Raw genomic sequence first — 16,335 nt, forward strand, 5'->3', positions numbered from 1 at the left:
CTCAGCCAGATTTTTTTTTAAAGGCAAGTTCAACTGCTTTTCGCACTATTTCACTTGAATAATCGGAGTTATGTAGTGTACAGGTAATCTTGTAGGTAATGCGCAGTCTGCTTAGCTTTCTATGTAATTATTATTTAATTTAGATATTTGACTCGGGTGGTGCATCAAGGGCTCTACTGCCTTCCATGTCCCTTTGATGACCAAAGATCAACTTTGTCCATTCGCCGTGTGTGGGGGGGCTCGCAGTGTGTGGGGGTGGGGGCTCTGTGTGGGTGTGTGGGGGGGGCTTGCAGTGTGGGGGGGGGGGCTCTGTGTGGGTGGGTGGGGGGGGGCTCTGTGTGGGTGGGGCTCTGTGTGGGGGGCCTCTGTGGGTGGGTGTGTTGCAATTGCGAGAGATTAAGCTATTGGCATTGTAAATGACAATGTCATTTATTTATCTGTTTTCAAAACCAACACATAAATACAAATGTTGTCATTTACAATGCCAATAGCTCTAACTTTTGCAAAGGCGAAACCGTTGCATTGTAAATGCTTGTTTATTATGTAGAGTTTTATACCCAGCCCAACCTTCTGACTCATCTCAAACATCTTTCTACTATCCTTCCAATGCACTACCCTATCTCTCATCCTATACATCTATCAAATCCTCCACATCTACTCTCCGTTATCCCAAACCCCATACCACTAATATGATCGCCAAAATAACCCTTTCTAGACTCCTACTCTACCCCTCCTTGCATCATCTGACCCCTCTTTTTACTATACCGATCCCCTAAAACAAACCTTTCTAAACTCTTCCCTCTGACTCCTCCCCTGCAAAACTCATTTTTAGGTTGAAGCCTGTATTGCAGCGCATGCGCTGCTAGAGGCAAAGAGATATTGTGAGCAGGGGAATTCAGTATGGTGTGAAGCCAGGGGGCAGGTGAACCAGGGGGCATGGAAGCAAGCACAGCCAGGGGGCAGGGAAGCAAGCACAGCCAGGGGGCAGGGAAGCAAGCACAGCCAGGGAAAACAAAGTCGTGCAGATGGTGATACAGCAATAAATATAGCAGAATACTGGTCACCAAGATGCCCAAAAGTGCACATTCCTATGAGGGCGCATGACCGCCAACACAGCAAAGCCAACTATTACAGGTGCCTCCAATTTATGTCCAGATCTTGAGGCTATCCATACGACAAACTGCCATGCAGTTAGTATATTAATAAAAATGACTAATATTCACATTTTGTTTTTAGCCTCACAGCTGCCGCCCCAGACCTAGATTGAACACCGATGCTCTGTACAGCCAGGGGCTATCCATACGACAAACTGCCATACAGTTAGTATATTAATAAAAATGACTAATTTTCACATTTTGTTTTTAGCCTCACAGCTGCCCTCCCGGACCTAGATTGAACACCGATGCTCTGTACAGCCAGAAGGATTGCTCAGCAAGTTAAACATTCACCACCGAGAAAGGAGGTCCTTCTGTTTGAATTGAGGCAACGCCTGACTCAGCCTTCCATGTTTCTAAGATTGGCCAATAATATACCATTACAAGAGATAAGAGCAGCATCTCTTGTTTACAGAGCTAAATAAACTCGTCTTTAGATCGGCATGACGCCCTATAGAAACAAAAGGTATTATAACAGAGCCTATGGGAGGAGGCCAGTTGCACCTTATATATACACATATATATCTACATTGCCTTGTGAATGTGTAAAAAAGAATGCATGATGTCGGAGTGAACCGTGCAAATACTAAATCATTCATTCAGGACCATTATAACCCTTTATTGGTTTGTAATGCTCAGCAGGGCACGGCCACAGACCCCTTCCGAACAAAATGCAAATCCTGGTTCAGAAATAGAAGTGTGGGGCAGGGTCTTTTGTAGAAAAGACACGAGCAGAGGGAACGTGGGGGTGGTGGGGGGCGACAAGCCCCACACACATCAATTGACAGGTGAACCAGGGGGCAGGCGAGCAAGCACAGCCAGGGTGCAGGGAAGCAAGCACAGCCAGGGTTGGATTTTATTCTGGGTATCGGTTAAATGAGGCAAAAACACAGATGATATGCTCAAAGAATATAGTAAAAATTTATCAACTGTATGTTGACTCTGCTACCTATCTGGGGGTCATTATTAATGCAGATACAGGCTCAATCATACAAGATAATTTCAATCCACTTCTCAAGAAAATAGAAATAGATTTAAAACGTATGGATCCATTACATTTGTCCCTTATAGGCAGAACAAATGTTTTGAAAATGACTATGCTGCCCAAGCTCCTTTATTTATATAGATCTATTCCTTTTCTAATTGAGGAACGGGTGCTAAAAAGAACTGAGTCTATCTTCAATAGCTTTTTGTGGCAATACGGCAAGATAAGAAGGGCAGCCAAATATATGTCTCTCCCCCAGGAACATGGAGGTCTGGGAGCTCCAAATATAAGATTTTATCACTGGGCTTGTTTATTGACCCAGATGTCTGTCTTATTTGAAGCCGTTAGCAGGGAGAGACACACTTCAGATCCGACCTCAGACCTATATACCCTCCCTTCAATATATGAGCTCTTAATGGGGAAGGAAGCTGTAGGTGCATTATTAAGAAAAACTGGGCGTAGGTTTTTTAAGAAATCCAGGCTTACGGTGCCGATGGGAGCCTGGGATCTATGGAAAATGATACAGAAATCCCTACAGATTCCCAGAATCAACAGATATACACCTTTGTGGAAATCAGGTTTCTTTCCGAACCTAAGTATAGATGGGGCCTGGAAATTATGGGAACAACTAGGCATCCAGACGGTGGGGGATGTAATATGTAATGGTAAGGTTATGTCACTTGAAGCTATTCAGCAGAAATATGATTTACCTACGGGCCACAGCTTTAAATATCTCCAGATTTTACGAACAGTCAAAGTCGATGTATTGGCCACTGCTTCTCTCGCTCGTAGCTCTATTCTTGAATATTTATTGAAGGGCGGAGATAGGATTAGGGTTGTCTATCAGGAGTTAATAGATAAGCTACCAGATGATCTGGAGAAACACGAGGTAGCACGGGCAGCAAAATTACAAGACCCAGATGTAGATCTCGATAAAGCCCTATCTTTAGATAGACAGGTACTTAGGTCCTCTAATTTGAAGGCTCAACACTTTATGACTCTCTTCAATCTATATCATACCCCTTCTAAGTTACATGACTGGGGTATGAGGATGGATAGTAACTGCCCGAGATGTCAACAAGGCTCGGCTGATCTGCTACATATGTTCTTTTTTGCGATAAACTTACTACAATCAAAACCGAGATCGAGAAATTCCTAGAGGGGCTGCTAGGCTCGAAGATCAGTCTATCCCCAACAGTGATGATCTTCGGGAGTGATTGTAACCTGGGTCTGAGTAGTAGTAGAGAAACAGAGGCTTTTATCTTTTTGGCTGTGGCCGTTTTACGGATCCTGTTATCAGCTGCTTGGAAGGACTCCTCTCCCCCGACCTTCTCAATGTGGCTGGCCAGGCTCCTTGCTATCCATAACATAGAATCCTCGCTTTATTTACATAAAGGCAGAAAATTGCGGGATTTCGGCTATAAAATGTGGGCCCCACTGAAGGTATGGAGGGAGGGTATAGTTGTTAACTCTGCCTTGACGTAATCTATTAATCTTTAGTATGAATTGTATTCTCTTTTGTGACATATACTTACATATCTATATATCTGTATTTATCTTGGCCCGCTATTTTATTTCATCTCTTGGTAATAATATTGAAGTGTAATTATGTATTTATGTATTGTCATGATGATCTTTTTTATGAACTGTGCTATATTAATCAGTGTATAACTATTGCATCTCTATTTTTGATACCGTTTAAATTCTCAATAAAAAAAATTAAAAGAAAGAAAAGGAGAATCCGACCAGCAAGATGGTCACCAGCGAGGAGAGGCCTGATGTTAGGAATCAGCCTTGACTTGTGTGCTTAATGTGGTTCTGACACTTTTTTGTGGCCCCTTATTGTCAGAGCATGTACTTTATTGACATTCCCTAAGGGGAATAAGGAGGAGCAGAGCCCTCCCGTCATTGCTTGGCTTACTTTCTTGTGACCACGCCCCCTCCCCACTTCCTGGTTCCTGCTCGAGTTTGGTGCTGGCGTCTGAGGACTCTCTGCTGGAGTTCTGTTGTATAGACGCTGCTATTCCTGGTTACAGCCCTTTTGCCCTTCGAATTCTGCTCCTCGAGTGTGTGTGTGTGCCTGACTGTTAAGCAGTAAAACTTCGCCGCTTCTTTTACCGCTGAACGCGACGCCCTGCTATATCTCACGCATTTTGCGGGCGTCGTCCGTTCACTTTCTACAGTCTCCTTGTGTTTTTGGCTGCACTACCTCCTTTGCTTATTCCTTTCTATTGGGCTTCCTATCGAGAGTGAGCGCTCCGCCCTGACTTACTAGGGGCCGGGTGTCTCACCTCCTGAGTGGGTACTGCTCCGCTGTACTCGCCCCCTGTGCAGCCGGTCGGTGCCCCTCACTCCTTTTGTTTTGAGTTGGTTTGCTTGTGTTTGGTGATTGGTGTTACTGCTCCGCTGCACTGGCCCCCCTTCAGACAGCCGGTCGGTTCACCTCACCTTCCTTTAAACTTTGGTTTGCGTCTGAGGTGTGTTGAGTCCTTCGTGAGTCCTTATTGGCCCCCTCCCTTTTGCCTGGACTCATCGATGACGCTTGCCCGACCTACAATTGGGGTAAGATCCATTATTAATCACACTTGTCAATGTTTCGCTGTGTTTAGAGTAACCATAGGGAGTGTGACTGTTCATAACGTGCTTTTGTTTCCTAGCCTGGACCATCCCCAGAGACGCCTTCTGCTATTTTGTTACCCCTCGTATGAGGAGAGTGGTGGACACTCCTTGGGTAAATTCCCTCATACTTTTAGGAGACAGTAGACAGGAGTGTCGTATACTCTGTTATCGCATTCCTGCTGCTGTGTCTTGGAGGTGGAGGGATTCTTCTTCGCTCCTGTGGAAGTTGGCCCTTCTCCTAACACCTGGCAGAAGGTCTGCTCAGAAGGAAGAAGACGTCCGTGAACTGAGTGACCAAGAGAGCGTCCGGAAGAGGACCCAGAGAGACGGACGTAACACATACACGAACTAGGAGCACGAGAAGATCGCAACGACCGGTCCAGTCACAGAAGAGAAGAAGACAGTGTCCAAAAGCCAGGACAAGACCAGAGGGAAACAGGCAGAGTGCACGCTGCCTGGAGAAGCCTGGTCAGGAAGACAAAGACAGCAAGATGACCAGATCGCTTCACGAAAAGGAAAACGGAGAAGAAGGGCACGACGCCATGAAGGAAGGAGAAGAAGAAAGGAGTCATAGCACAACGCCATCAATAACAACAACATCCAGAAAGGTGAGGAGAGGTGTGACAAGTCTACACACCCACCAGAAGAAGAGGTGACACGCACCACAACACCATGTACAGTGACCCACATGTCCAGGAGAACATTGATGGCACTAGGAACAGAACAGGCATCTATTTACAAGTCCCCCGACGAACGGTCGACTACAGGGGAGTACAGGCTGGACCATTGGTGACACCTACCTTTGGGATTGAGCGGAAGATTGGATGCGGAGAGCGCTCAGACGTCCGGCAGAAGGAGAACTGACCACTCCACACCAGCCCGTGGATATCCAAGGGACAAAGGCCTCAGGGACACCGGTGGCAGAGGGTCCCGACAAGAGAGATGGATCCACCGCCGTCTATCCTGCACGTCCTGGGAAGAAGAGGAACTTGTGCGCAAAGGCAAGAGTCAACAGCCACCCTCCAGGTGGAGCTACGGACTGCGAGGTAGTAATCTCATCGCCTCCTCCATTCACACCCAGACTGTGGAAGTTGGAGCACCGCTGCAGAGAACACCCAGCCCAGCGGAAACCTGAAGAAGAGGACCTCCGGGACATCTCGTTGCAGGAGAACACCCGCGAGAGGGGCGTCTCAGTGAGAGGGATGTCCTTCGACTACTCCCTCCTTTGCAATGTGAAGCCATGCTGCCTACAGTGAAGAAACCAGACGGACTAGTAGAAGATAACATCCATCAAGGCTACCATCTGGTCATCCTGTTCGGCGTCACCCCAAAAGCAAGATCTCCATGGACTGAAGAACATACTGCCATGGCGCAAGTCCAGAAGAGCACGCCCACCGAGAACCAGGACGACAAGCCCAAGAGAACGAACGTTTCAACTGCAAGTTTCCACCGTCGTCATCTAGCAGACAGCTGAAGAGCCTCCTTCTAAGTTTACGATATTGCATATTTATGTTTTTCCTCCCACAGGTTTGGACTTTGCCTTTCCTCAATTTTTATTAAAGTTTGGGAGGAATGTAGTGTCCTGCTGGACACGTTCTAGTTGTTTTACTCTGTAACCCTACACTGTACACCCACCCACCACTGGTGTCACGAGTTAGGTGACCCAGTCAATAAAGGGGGCGGAGCGCACGTGCTCTTGGCCCATTTCCCAGCCCATTATCCTGGTGTCTGTGTGTCTCTCATTACCCTAATGCGGGCCTAGGGCCCAACATTACAATGAGGTAGCAAACGATACGTTACAAGAGAAAACAAGCATTTGCAATGCAATAGGTCTCGCATTAGGAAAGTTTGAGCTATTGGTATTGTAAATGACAAATGTTTTATTTATGTGTTGGTTTTGAAAATAGTGAAATTAATAGCTTTGTCATTTACAATGCCAATAGTATTAACTTCCGCAAATGTGACACCTATAGCATTTGTAATGCAATATGTGTTGTATTTACGTGACTTAGATGTATTGATATTACAAATAACAATGTTTTAAAAAAAAAATAATTAATGCTTAAATAAGTTATTGTTATTTATAATGGCAATAGCTTAAACTTTTGTAAATACATTTTGTGAAGATTATGTTCAGTGTATTTTATTGTGACGAAAATCCAAGAACAGAAGTGAAATATTAACATTTTTTTGTGACATTGCCCGGCACCATTTAAACTGGTTATTCAATAAGTATATCTCTCACCCGATGAACAATTTGAATATTTGATAGAAAGAAGAAATGACCTCGGAGGCGGAGCCTGGATGTGAAACATACCCCTTGAGTTAGTCAGACTTGATTGAGCTGCGCGTAGTAATCAGAGCCCCTGCCCTTCTTAAACTGGGACATTGACGCAGCGGGTGTTAGCTGATAGCTGCCATTAGCATAGAAGAAAGGCGGAGCCCTCAAGTGGGTGCTAAAAGGCGTTTTTGACACTTTCAGACATTCACAGAACGCTAGTAGTTCTGTAATCAGCCGTTTTTAAAGCCTTGTAAAGCGACCCAATGGAGCAACCCACCACAGGGAGTCATGGTTCAGCCTACGAAGGGGGCCAGGGAGGGGCCTGTGCTTTTAGCACCTGCTGACTAACGAACACGGAGGCCCGGTTAACCTCCAGGCCTGGTGCTCGGAGATAGAACTGTGGCGCCCTTGCTGATGCTAGTAGATGCTTACCATACTCTAAAAATGCTTCAATATACACACGATGATGCAGGGAGGCCAATCAATCTTGTGACCATGAATGAATAAACACTGCATGATGAATGCTTTTATTCAAAAATGAGAAATGTTTTGCTTTATTTGATTTATGGAGCTCGCCAGACTATCAAGCTCATTAAGCTCAGTTTATTCCCCAAGGAAGGCTGTGTTCCACGCGGACTATTTTCCTTTCAAACTATAAAATGCAGATGAAGGCTTGCCAGAGATTACATTACATTTTACAAATAATTACAATTTCAGCCGTGCGCATTCCAAAGAACTAATCCTCATTTTTAAAGATTTTATATGAAAATATATAAACACACAAGCTTATAGAGCGGTGGGCATTCATGAATAATGTGCACGTTTATGAGCTAGAGCCTTGCCTCCTCGCTCGTTAAAGACGGCATCCTTAACAAAACACAAGGCTTTGCTGGATTCCCATTCTCCAGTCCCTATCGTTTGGCAACAAATAACCAGCTCTACCTCAAAGCTGGCAAACGGCCTGCGCCATAAAGCTTTTAAAGTCGTAAATTTGGCCCCGTAGGAGTTACTCTTATGTTTGAGCATCTTACTCACTGAAATCTTGACAGGATTCTTTGAGGAGGCTCAGTCATTAAATGTAACATGCACTTTTCACACACAAATCTGAAGCAAATGAGCATTTATGCCTATAGCTAAGACGTGTACATTTAGCCATTTTTGTTCCTCCACGGTGAACCTATTTAGGCTCGGCCCTTGAGACGGATCTTTTAACGCTTTCCCTTTACTTATGGTTGTTTTTACTTCCTACTCTGAAACTGGAAATACCGCGTACATTTTAAGGTCAAGCATAGAGGCGTACATTAGACACCAGTCTATTTAATGCCTCTCATCAGCAGCAACAACAAGGTAAAAAGAACAGTCGTCAGAACATAGAGCAGAACACATCCATTAATAAATTAATTAGTACCGCAAATCACCGCCGTCACTGTGCCGGCCTGCGACCAGGAAGTCAGGCAGGCCGGCGCGACAACAGGAAACAGGAAGTAGGAGGGCGGGAGCCTACCCCGCCTCCAACGGAAGAGCCGCGATGGGAGCCGCGTTTCAAGCACCGGAGCTGGCAGGAGCCGGAGCCGCGTTTCAAGCACCGGAGCTGGCAGGAGCCTACCCTGCGGGTGCCGAAGGAGGGAAGAAGAGTCCTGCTGCCGGGCCCTGCAGCTGAGGAGAGCCGCCGCAGGAATGAAGCCGGTGAGTGGGTTGCTGAGCGGAGGGGGGGGGGAGCATGTGTGCGCGCGCGCGCGAGTGCGGGGGGGGGCGGGCTGTGTATGTGTGTGTGCGTGCGTGTGTGTATGTGTCTGGAGTGCGTGTGTGTGACTGGGGGAGGGGGGTGTGTGTGAGCGAGTGTCTGCCGTGTGCCTGTATGTGTGTGCCTGCGTGTGCATGCGCTCGACTGTGTGTGCGCATGCAGAGGGGTGGGGGGTGGGGGCTGCCTATATGTAAAGCGCTCTGATACCTGATTGGGTTCGGGGCTGGGGGAAAAAAAAAAAATGGCTGAGTTACTCTGCGCATGCGCGGGTGAGACGCGCGCTCCCGCGGTGAAAACCGCGAAGGAAACGCTCGTCCACATCGGTGTCCACATTCCCATTAACGGGCAACAATAGTTCTGCTCGACCTAAAAAGTGACGTGTGTATGTTACAAACGCGTACAAATAGAGGTATAATACTGCACTAAATGTTAGATACTCAAAACACAAGAACAAATGTTACGTTAGATGAGGCAATGGTGGCAATTGTGCATGTATCTAAAGCAAACAAAGTACAAGAGGTAGCAAACGATACATTACAAGAGCCAAAGTGACGTGTGCATGTTACAAAGGAGTACACAATACAAGTAGAAGTATAATACTGCAATAAATGACAGACCCTCAAACCACAAGAACACATTAGGAAGGCACTTCTATAGTCATGTAGAACAGAGTTTCCTATAATGGAAGGACTTCCTTCAGATAATAGAGAGGGCGTGAATTAAGTTTGGAAGTGTCTTTGAAGGAGAACTTTGAGGTCAGTTTTGAAGGCCTGGGAAGAGGTGGTGGTCCGGATCTGAGGCGGAAGTGAGTTCCAGATTCTCACTGCGTTGCCAGAAAAGGATTGGGCCATCTACCTTTCCTTCTTAAAAGTGGGAGGTTATTTATCGGGAAACATGGCGGCCGTAGGCTAACGCGGCTCGCACGTCGGCAACCTCCTGAGACCTTCACAGCTACCATGAGAAGCTTGTAATGACGGGAACCGAACGCGGAGGCTGATTTTTTCCCGCTACGTTGAAATGCTTTTGTTTATCTGAACTAACCGTGTCACTGAGAGCGCTGCAATCCCGAGGCTCGTCCTCTGTGCCTCTGGCTGTCCGGGAGCGGTCGATCTGCGGAGGAAACGCTGACGCTGACTGCACCGCATTACCGCATTCCCGTGAATGTGTCCGCCGTGTCCGCCGTATCCCCCATATGCCAGACTGATCACCTCCACCACTCTCCCACTCTGGGGGCGGGCAGCCGTGGAGATCAGGCGCGGCCGGGCGGCCGCAGCTCGGTGCACTCACACGGCAGCTTCTGTAGCGACCAGTGGAGGGAGAGGGGAAAACTCCTCGAGAGTGCTGGCGTTTCTCAGGGGAGTGCAAGACGCAGAGAGCGCTGAAGTGGAGAAGGTGAGCCAGGAGCCAAGGACACAAAGCCCAAGGGAGCACAACAACACAAGTAAGGTCTTTCAATTATTTAAAAAGGATGCAGAGGCAGAGGTGAACAGTTTGCTTCCTAGCTCCCCACCAAACTCACATTTTAGAGTTACAAGAAGTAAAACCAAAAATAAAGGGAAAGCGGTAAGCTTGGAGGGGGATAAACTACCTAACCCAGAAGGCACTTGGGGTGAATCTCAAAAAAAGGTGTGGACAAAAAAAAAGAAAATAAATACAACAAAAGAATCACTCACCACCCAAAGCAACCCTCAAAGTAAGAATAAAAATAAAAATAAAAAAATCAAAACAAAATCCCCTGGGGACATAGCCCCCTCCTTGAGAACATATTTTAAGGCCCTACCACAAGTGCTGCGGATTACCCAGGACATGGCTGCGGCTTTGGAAAGCGCTAGTTCACTGCAGGAAGACCAACAAACTGATTCTATCCCAGATTTAAGCGCACCCCTTGTTAGTCCATCAGAAGAGGTGGCACTAGAAACATCTACCGGGCTTGAAGCGTCTGATGGGCCGTTAATAACAACACATACAGAAAGCCCTAGCGACAACCCTCTCCCTGACCAATTAAAGAAAATTACAGGAAAAGAGGTCCTGGGAGTAATAGTAGGGAAGGAAAAAACAGTTACTCCCCAAAACTCTGACCCGGCTTTCGGCAGGGCACTTGAGGCAATAGTTTCCTCCATCGCAGCAATGAGGGAAGAGATAAGGCAGGACTTTGCGGTCTCCAAAAATAATCAAGCTGAGATAAGGGTAACGTGTGAGGAGTTGAGTCAAAAGGTTGACAGTCTTGGTGGAAGAACGGAAATGCTGGAAAACTCGGTAAGCGTTCTGACCGCAAACCTGGAGTCAGTAAGTTCTAAAGTACGCACTCTCCAAGGAGAAGGTGAAAATATGAAAGAAAGAATCGAAGTCTTGGAAAATTATTCCAGACGTAATAACATTCGTCTTCTAAAAATTCCAGAGGGGAAAGAAGGAAGCGATCTGAAAATCTTCATAGTACAGCTACTAAAAAGCTCTCTCACATTGGATGAATCAGCTGAGGTGCTTGATAGAGATATTCAACGAATTCATAGAGATCCGTTTCGCCTAAACCCAGCAAGAACCAAACCAAGGAAAATCTTAATTAACTTTCTGACTTACACTCTCAAAGAAAAAATTTTGAACCAGGCCTTGAAAGCAGGTACTATGAAAGGCCCCGATTTCACATTTGAAATACGATCGGACCTATCCAAAACTACACTGGATAGGCAGTGGGAGCTTGGGAGACGCATGGACTCCTTTAGATCACTTGGTGCAACAGTACAAATGAGATTTCCTGCATTTCTAAAAATCATGTATAACAATAAGATGCACAATGTTAGGTCAGTACATGATGCTGATGATCTGTTAAATTCTATAAAAGATCACGCTCAAGCTCAGGCTCAGGCTCAGGCTCATAGATAAAATAACTCAATAGGTAATTCCCGGAAATGAATAAATAAAAGAGAGAAGGGAAAGGGGGGAAAAAAAAAAAAAAAAAAGGGGGAAGGAAAAGGGGGAATTAAGTCCAACAGCTGAAACTAACAAATGACTAATTAATAAATTAATCTGGATGATCTTCCTTCTTCTTTTGCTTTTCTCTAATTCCATCTAATTGTATCTAATTGCACAGCAGGGAATCGGCGGACTTTGGAGGTTCGGATTAAAAAAAAAAAAAAAAAGGGAAAAAAAAATGTGTGTGTGTATGTATATGTGTGTGTGTGTATATATATGTATATATATATATATATATGTGTATATATGTATATATATATGTATATATAGACAAAAAAAATGAAAGAAAAAAGAAAGGGAGAGAAAAAAAAAAAAGGGGGAAAATTAAAAAAAAAAAAAAATAGTGAACAGGTACATATGCATGGATATATGACTTGAAGCAAATTACAGATCAAATTTTGATCAAATGCTGATCTAACCCCTAAGGCTCAAACTACACCTTATTACCAGTAAAAAAAACAGTAATAAAAACAAGCCTTCTATTTCTCCCGTCCTTTACTGCTTAGTTAAGAGAGGTAGTAGTGAAGAGTTAAAGGAGATTGTGGAGCGACGTATATCTGGCTTACCACCAAGCCAGAAGAAATAAGGGAGGGTTTCCAAGGGGGTGGGGGGGAGGGTTGAGGGGGGAAAAAATAAAAAGTCCTCATTTGGAAATTCATGTCAAAGCTTCAATTCCAACCATAATTTATGCTTTCAATCACATACTTGATACGTCTAATATAGAAACAATAAACACAACAACTTTACAGAAAGTAATGGAAGGAAGATGCCATAAAGAAATAAAAACAAAATATGACATCAGTTAACTATATGTCCTGGAACGTAAATGGGCTGCGCGTGAGAGGGAGAAGAGAGCGTATTTTTCAATATCTAAGGGACTCTCAGGCGCAGGTCATTGTGTTGCAGGAAACACACCTTCTTAAGTCAGAGGCAATTAATCTAATGAAAAAACAAAGGTGGATAGACAAGTTCTGCTCCACAGACCATAATGCAAATATAAGAGGGGTAATATTTATATTTAAAAAATCAGCAAAGGCGCAAATACAAGAATATAAAGAAGATAATACAGGGAGGTGGTTAATAGTTAGAGTCTCTCTCGATGGACAAATGAGGACACTGATAGGATATTACGGTCCCAACTCAGATGACCCATCACATTTGGTCGCTGTAAGAGAGCAATTAATATCAGTACAGGAACCAATAATCTGGATGGGAGACTTTAACATTGTCTTAGATCCTAAACTAGACAAATCAACTAAATCTAGAATTTCTAGCTCTGTTAGATCTAGAAATACTCTTAAAAACATTATGACACACCTAGGTCTGGCGGATTTATGGAGAGAACGCGCCGGTGATAAACCCGGCGTGTCTTTGAGAAATAGCCGATTCAAACATAAATCTAGGATTGACTATGTTTTTTTTAGTTATTGCCTAAACGATATAGTAGAGTCGATTGATTATATACCATCACACCTCTCGGATCACTCGGCAATAAAATTCACTTTAAAATCTAATAATTTGGTCAACCACCCTTCTTGGTCCTTTGATCGGACATTGCTATTAGAAGATGAAGAAGTCAATTTTCTCTCAATTGAATCTTTAATCTTCTTTGATATAAATAAAGACTCCGCAGGTCCAACAGTCGTCTGGGAAACTTTTAAAGCCTTTCTAAGGGGGCAGATCACCAATAGAGCCTCATATAGGCGGAAAATATATCTTCAGGAAATTAAAAACTTAGAACAGGAAATGAAACTTCTGGAACCTAAGATTGACCGGTCTCTAACAACATCTGAAGATCATGAAAAAATGGCTGAATTGAAATCTCAATTAGAAAACACCCTACAGGAAAGATTAAATAGGAGATGGGAAGTGAGTAAATCCTCTCAATTTGAATTTGGAGAAGCTGCAGGAAGGGTATTAGCGTGGAAAATAAGAGCGGACAAAAATCTCAACTACATCAGAGAAATTAAGATACCTGGAGAAGCAGAAACAAGATCCACTAGCTTAGAGATAGGGAGAGCCTTCTTCGATTTCTTTGAGGAGATTTATAAAGAGAACCTCCCTAATGACCAACAAGCAAGGGATAGTTGGTTAGCAGCTATAAACCTCCCAGCCCTATCAATAACCCAGAGTAACCTCTTGGAGGCTGAGATCACAGCAGACGAGGTCAAGAAAGCAATTCGCCACTCTAAAAAAGGAAAGGCTGCTGGCCCAGATGGACTGCCTGGAGAAATCTATAGAACTCTAGAAGATATAGTAGTCCCAGTGCTTACGTCACTTTTTAATGGTATCTTGATACAAGGAAGTCAGCCCCCAAAAACCTGGGGAGAAGCTACAATTGTGCTCATCCCAAAACCAGGGAAATCAACACTGGACTGTGGGTCATACAGACCAATATCATTACTTAATAACGATTACAAACTTTTTACAACTATCATATCTACAAGACTGGCTAGTGTCATTGGAAAAATCGTCCACCCTGACCAAAAAGGTTTTATCAAGGGCAGACAACTGGCAGAGCTTACATATGAAGCGGTGGGAGCCATAGATATTGCCACAGCTTTCTCTCTACCATTGGCCACACTAACCCTAGACGCAACTAAAGCGTTTGATAGGGTAAACTGGCTATACCTTAATGATGTTTTGAAAAAATTCAACTTTGGGGGGAATTTTCGTAGGATAATCAAAGACCTATATAGTACTGCTTCTGCCAGGTTATTGGTTAACGGAACTCTAACCGAACCATTTGATATAACTAGAGGTACAAGACAGGGCTGCCCACTTTCCCCTCTCCTATTTAATCTATATATTGAACCGTTCGCTCAGCTTCTAAGGGACGAGGCTAATATTCCATCCTTTAGCTTTGGAGAGTGGGAAAGACGGGTAGCAATGTATGCAGATGATATCATGATCTTTACATCAGACCCAGCTAGAGCATACCCAGTAGTTATCCATCGGGCAGAAGAATTTGGACTAATTTCTGGATATGACATCAACTCCAGCAAGAGCGAGATAATGGTTTGGAACATACCCAATATCCAGCTGGGGGCAAAAATATCCACATCAATCCGTTATTTGGGAATAAGAATAACTCAAGAAGTGGCGAGTATTGGGAATACTAATTTGGAAAGAATACACACTGAGACAAAAAATCTATTGAAATCTTAGTCACATCTACCACTTTCGACTATGGGCAGGGTAAACCTGGTCAAAATGTGTATTCTCCCAAAATTCACCTTTATTTTCAACTCTATTCCTATAGCCTTTGACTCAAAATTGATTGAAAAATCACAAAGAGAAATAAACTCCTTCATATGGAACTACAAAACCACAAGAATTGCGTGGAAAAAGCTAAGGAGAAGGAGAGAGAAAGGAGGCCTTGCATTACCAGATCTATTGTATTATTCATGGGCATTCCAACTATCACACTCACGAATGCTTTTAAAGATGCCATCTAATCTTGCAACTGACTCCATGTATAAGGCTATGTTAACCGGGGCTAATCTAACATCGGATAGTTTCATGTTTAAATTTGGATGTCAGAAATACTTCAAAAACATTAAATTAAAAATCGTACAATCATGGGCAAAAATTTGGTACAATATCAGAAAGAAACTGGGTCTCTCATATTACTCCAACTACGCCCCCATCTGGGATTCACCAGGAATGCCAGCCTGTCTGAGGGACAGTCTTTCCACCATAATTGAACAAACAGGTATCATAAGATGGGGTCAACTACTCAAAGAAGGCAGTCTTATAGCTTGGGATGAGCTATATGAACTGGTTGGTGTAGGACTGTCAAGATTTAAATATATTCAACTAAACAGTTGGGTGAGATCTCAGACTCGCACTGATGCGAACCTAGGGAAAACAAGCTTAACAGAACAAAAGTTGGTGGAAAGAGCTATGGGGGGAAAGGAAGTAACTACCTGGTATTGGCAATTGCTGGAGGAAATTGATGGGGAATTCCAGCTCCCAAATGATTTATGGAGAACGGCAATTGGTACCCCATGTGAGGAAAGATGGCAAAACTCTTTTTCTTTACTATACAAAACAGTAAAGCCATCATGGCTGAGACGAAACCATCTATTTTCAATACATCGTGCATACATAACCCCACTAAAATTATCCAAATTTTTACCAGATAAAAAATGCAATAAATGTAATTGGCCTGGGGCTTGTGACATACACATGTTTTTTGATTGTCCAGATATCCAAAAATTCTGGATCGAAGTGAAGGAAACGTTAAACTCTATCTTAAATACATCTTTAGAAATAACCCTTTCTCTCGTCATTTTTGGATTGGAAGACAACATCAAAGGTCTGGCAAGGTCCTTTCTCTTCTACGCAATCTTGCTGGCGAGAAGACAGATTTGTATAAATTGGATAGAGAAAGTACCCCCATTACACTCTCGGTGGCTTTCTTCTTTATACGAAGTATCTAAAATGGACCTTAAAAGAACAACTAGTAAAAGACACTTGGCTTTTTGGAATCTTTTAATCAACTGGAGATAAACCCGGGTTTTTTTTTTTTTTTTTTTTTTTTTCTTCCCCGGGTCCAATGATTATGCCTCTTACACTC

At 43.9% G+C, this 16,335-nt stretch overlaps 1 protein-coding gene across 1 annotated transcript in view; it reads right to left on the reverse strand.

Annotated features, from left to right (window-relative positions):
* The window catches only part of CPLANE2 (ciliogenesis and planar polarity effector complex subunit 2), a 137,629-nt gene that overhangs the window by 45,994 nt on the left and 75,300 nt on the right, over nt 1–16,335 (reverse strand). The gene's annotated exons all lie outside the window — the stretch shown is intronic.

Source organism: Lissotriton helveticus, chromosome 5_1 (assembly GCF_964261635.1).
Source record: "Lissotriton helveticus chromosome 5_1, aLisHel1.1, whole genome shotgun sequence".
Taxonomy (NCBI): Eukaryota; Metazoa; Chordata; class Amphibia; order Caudata; family Salamandridae; genus Lissotriton; species Lissotriton helveticus.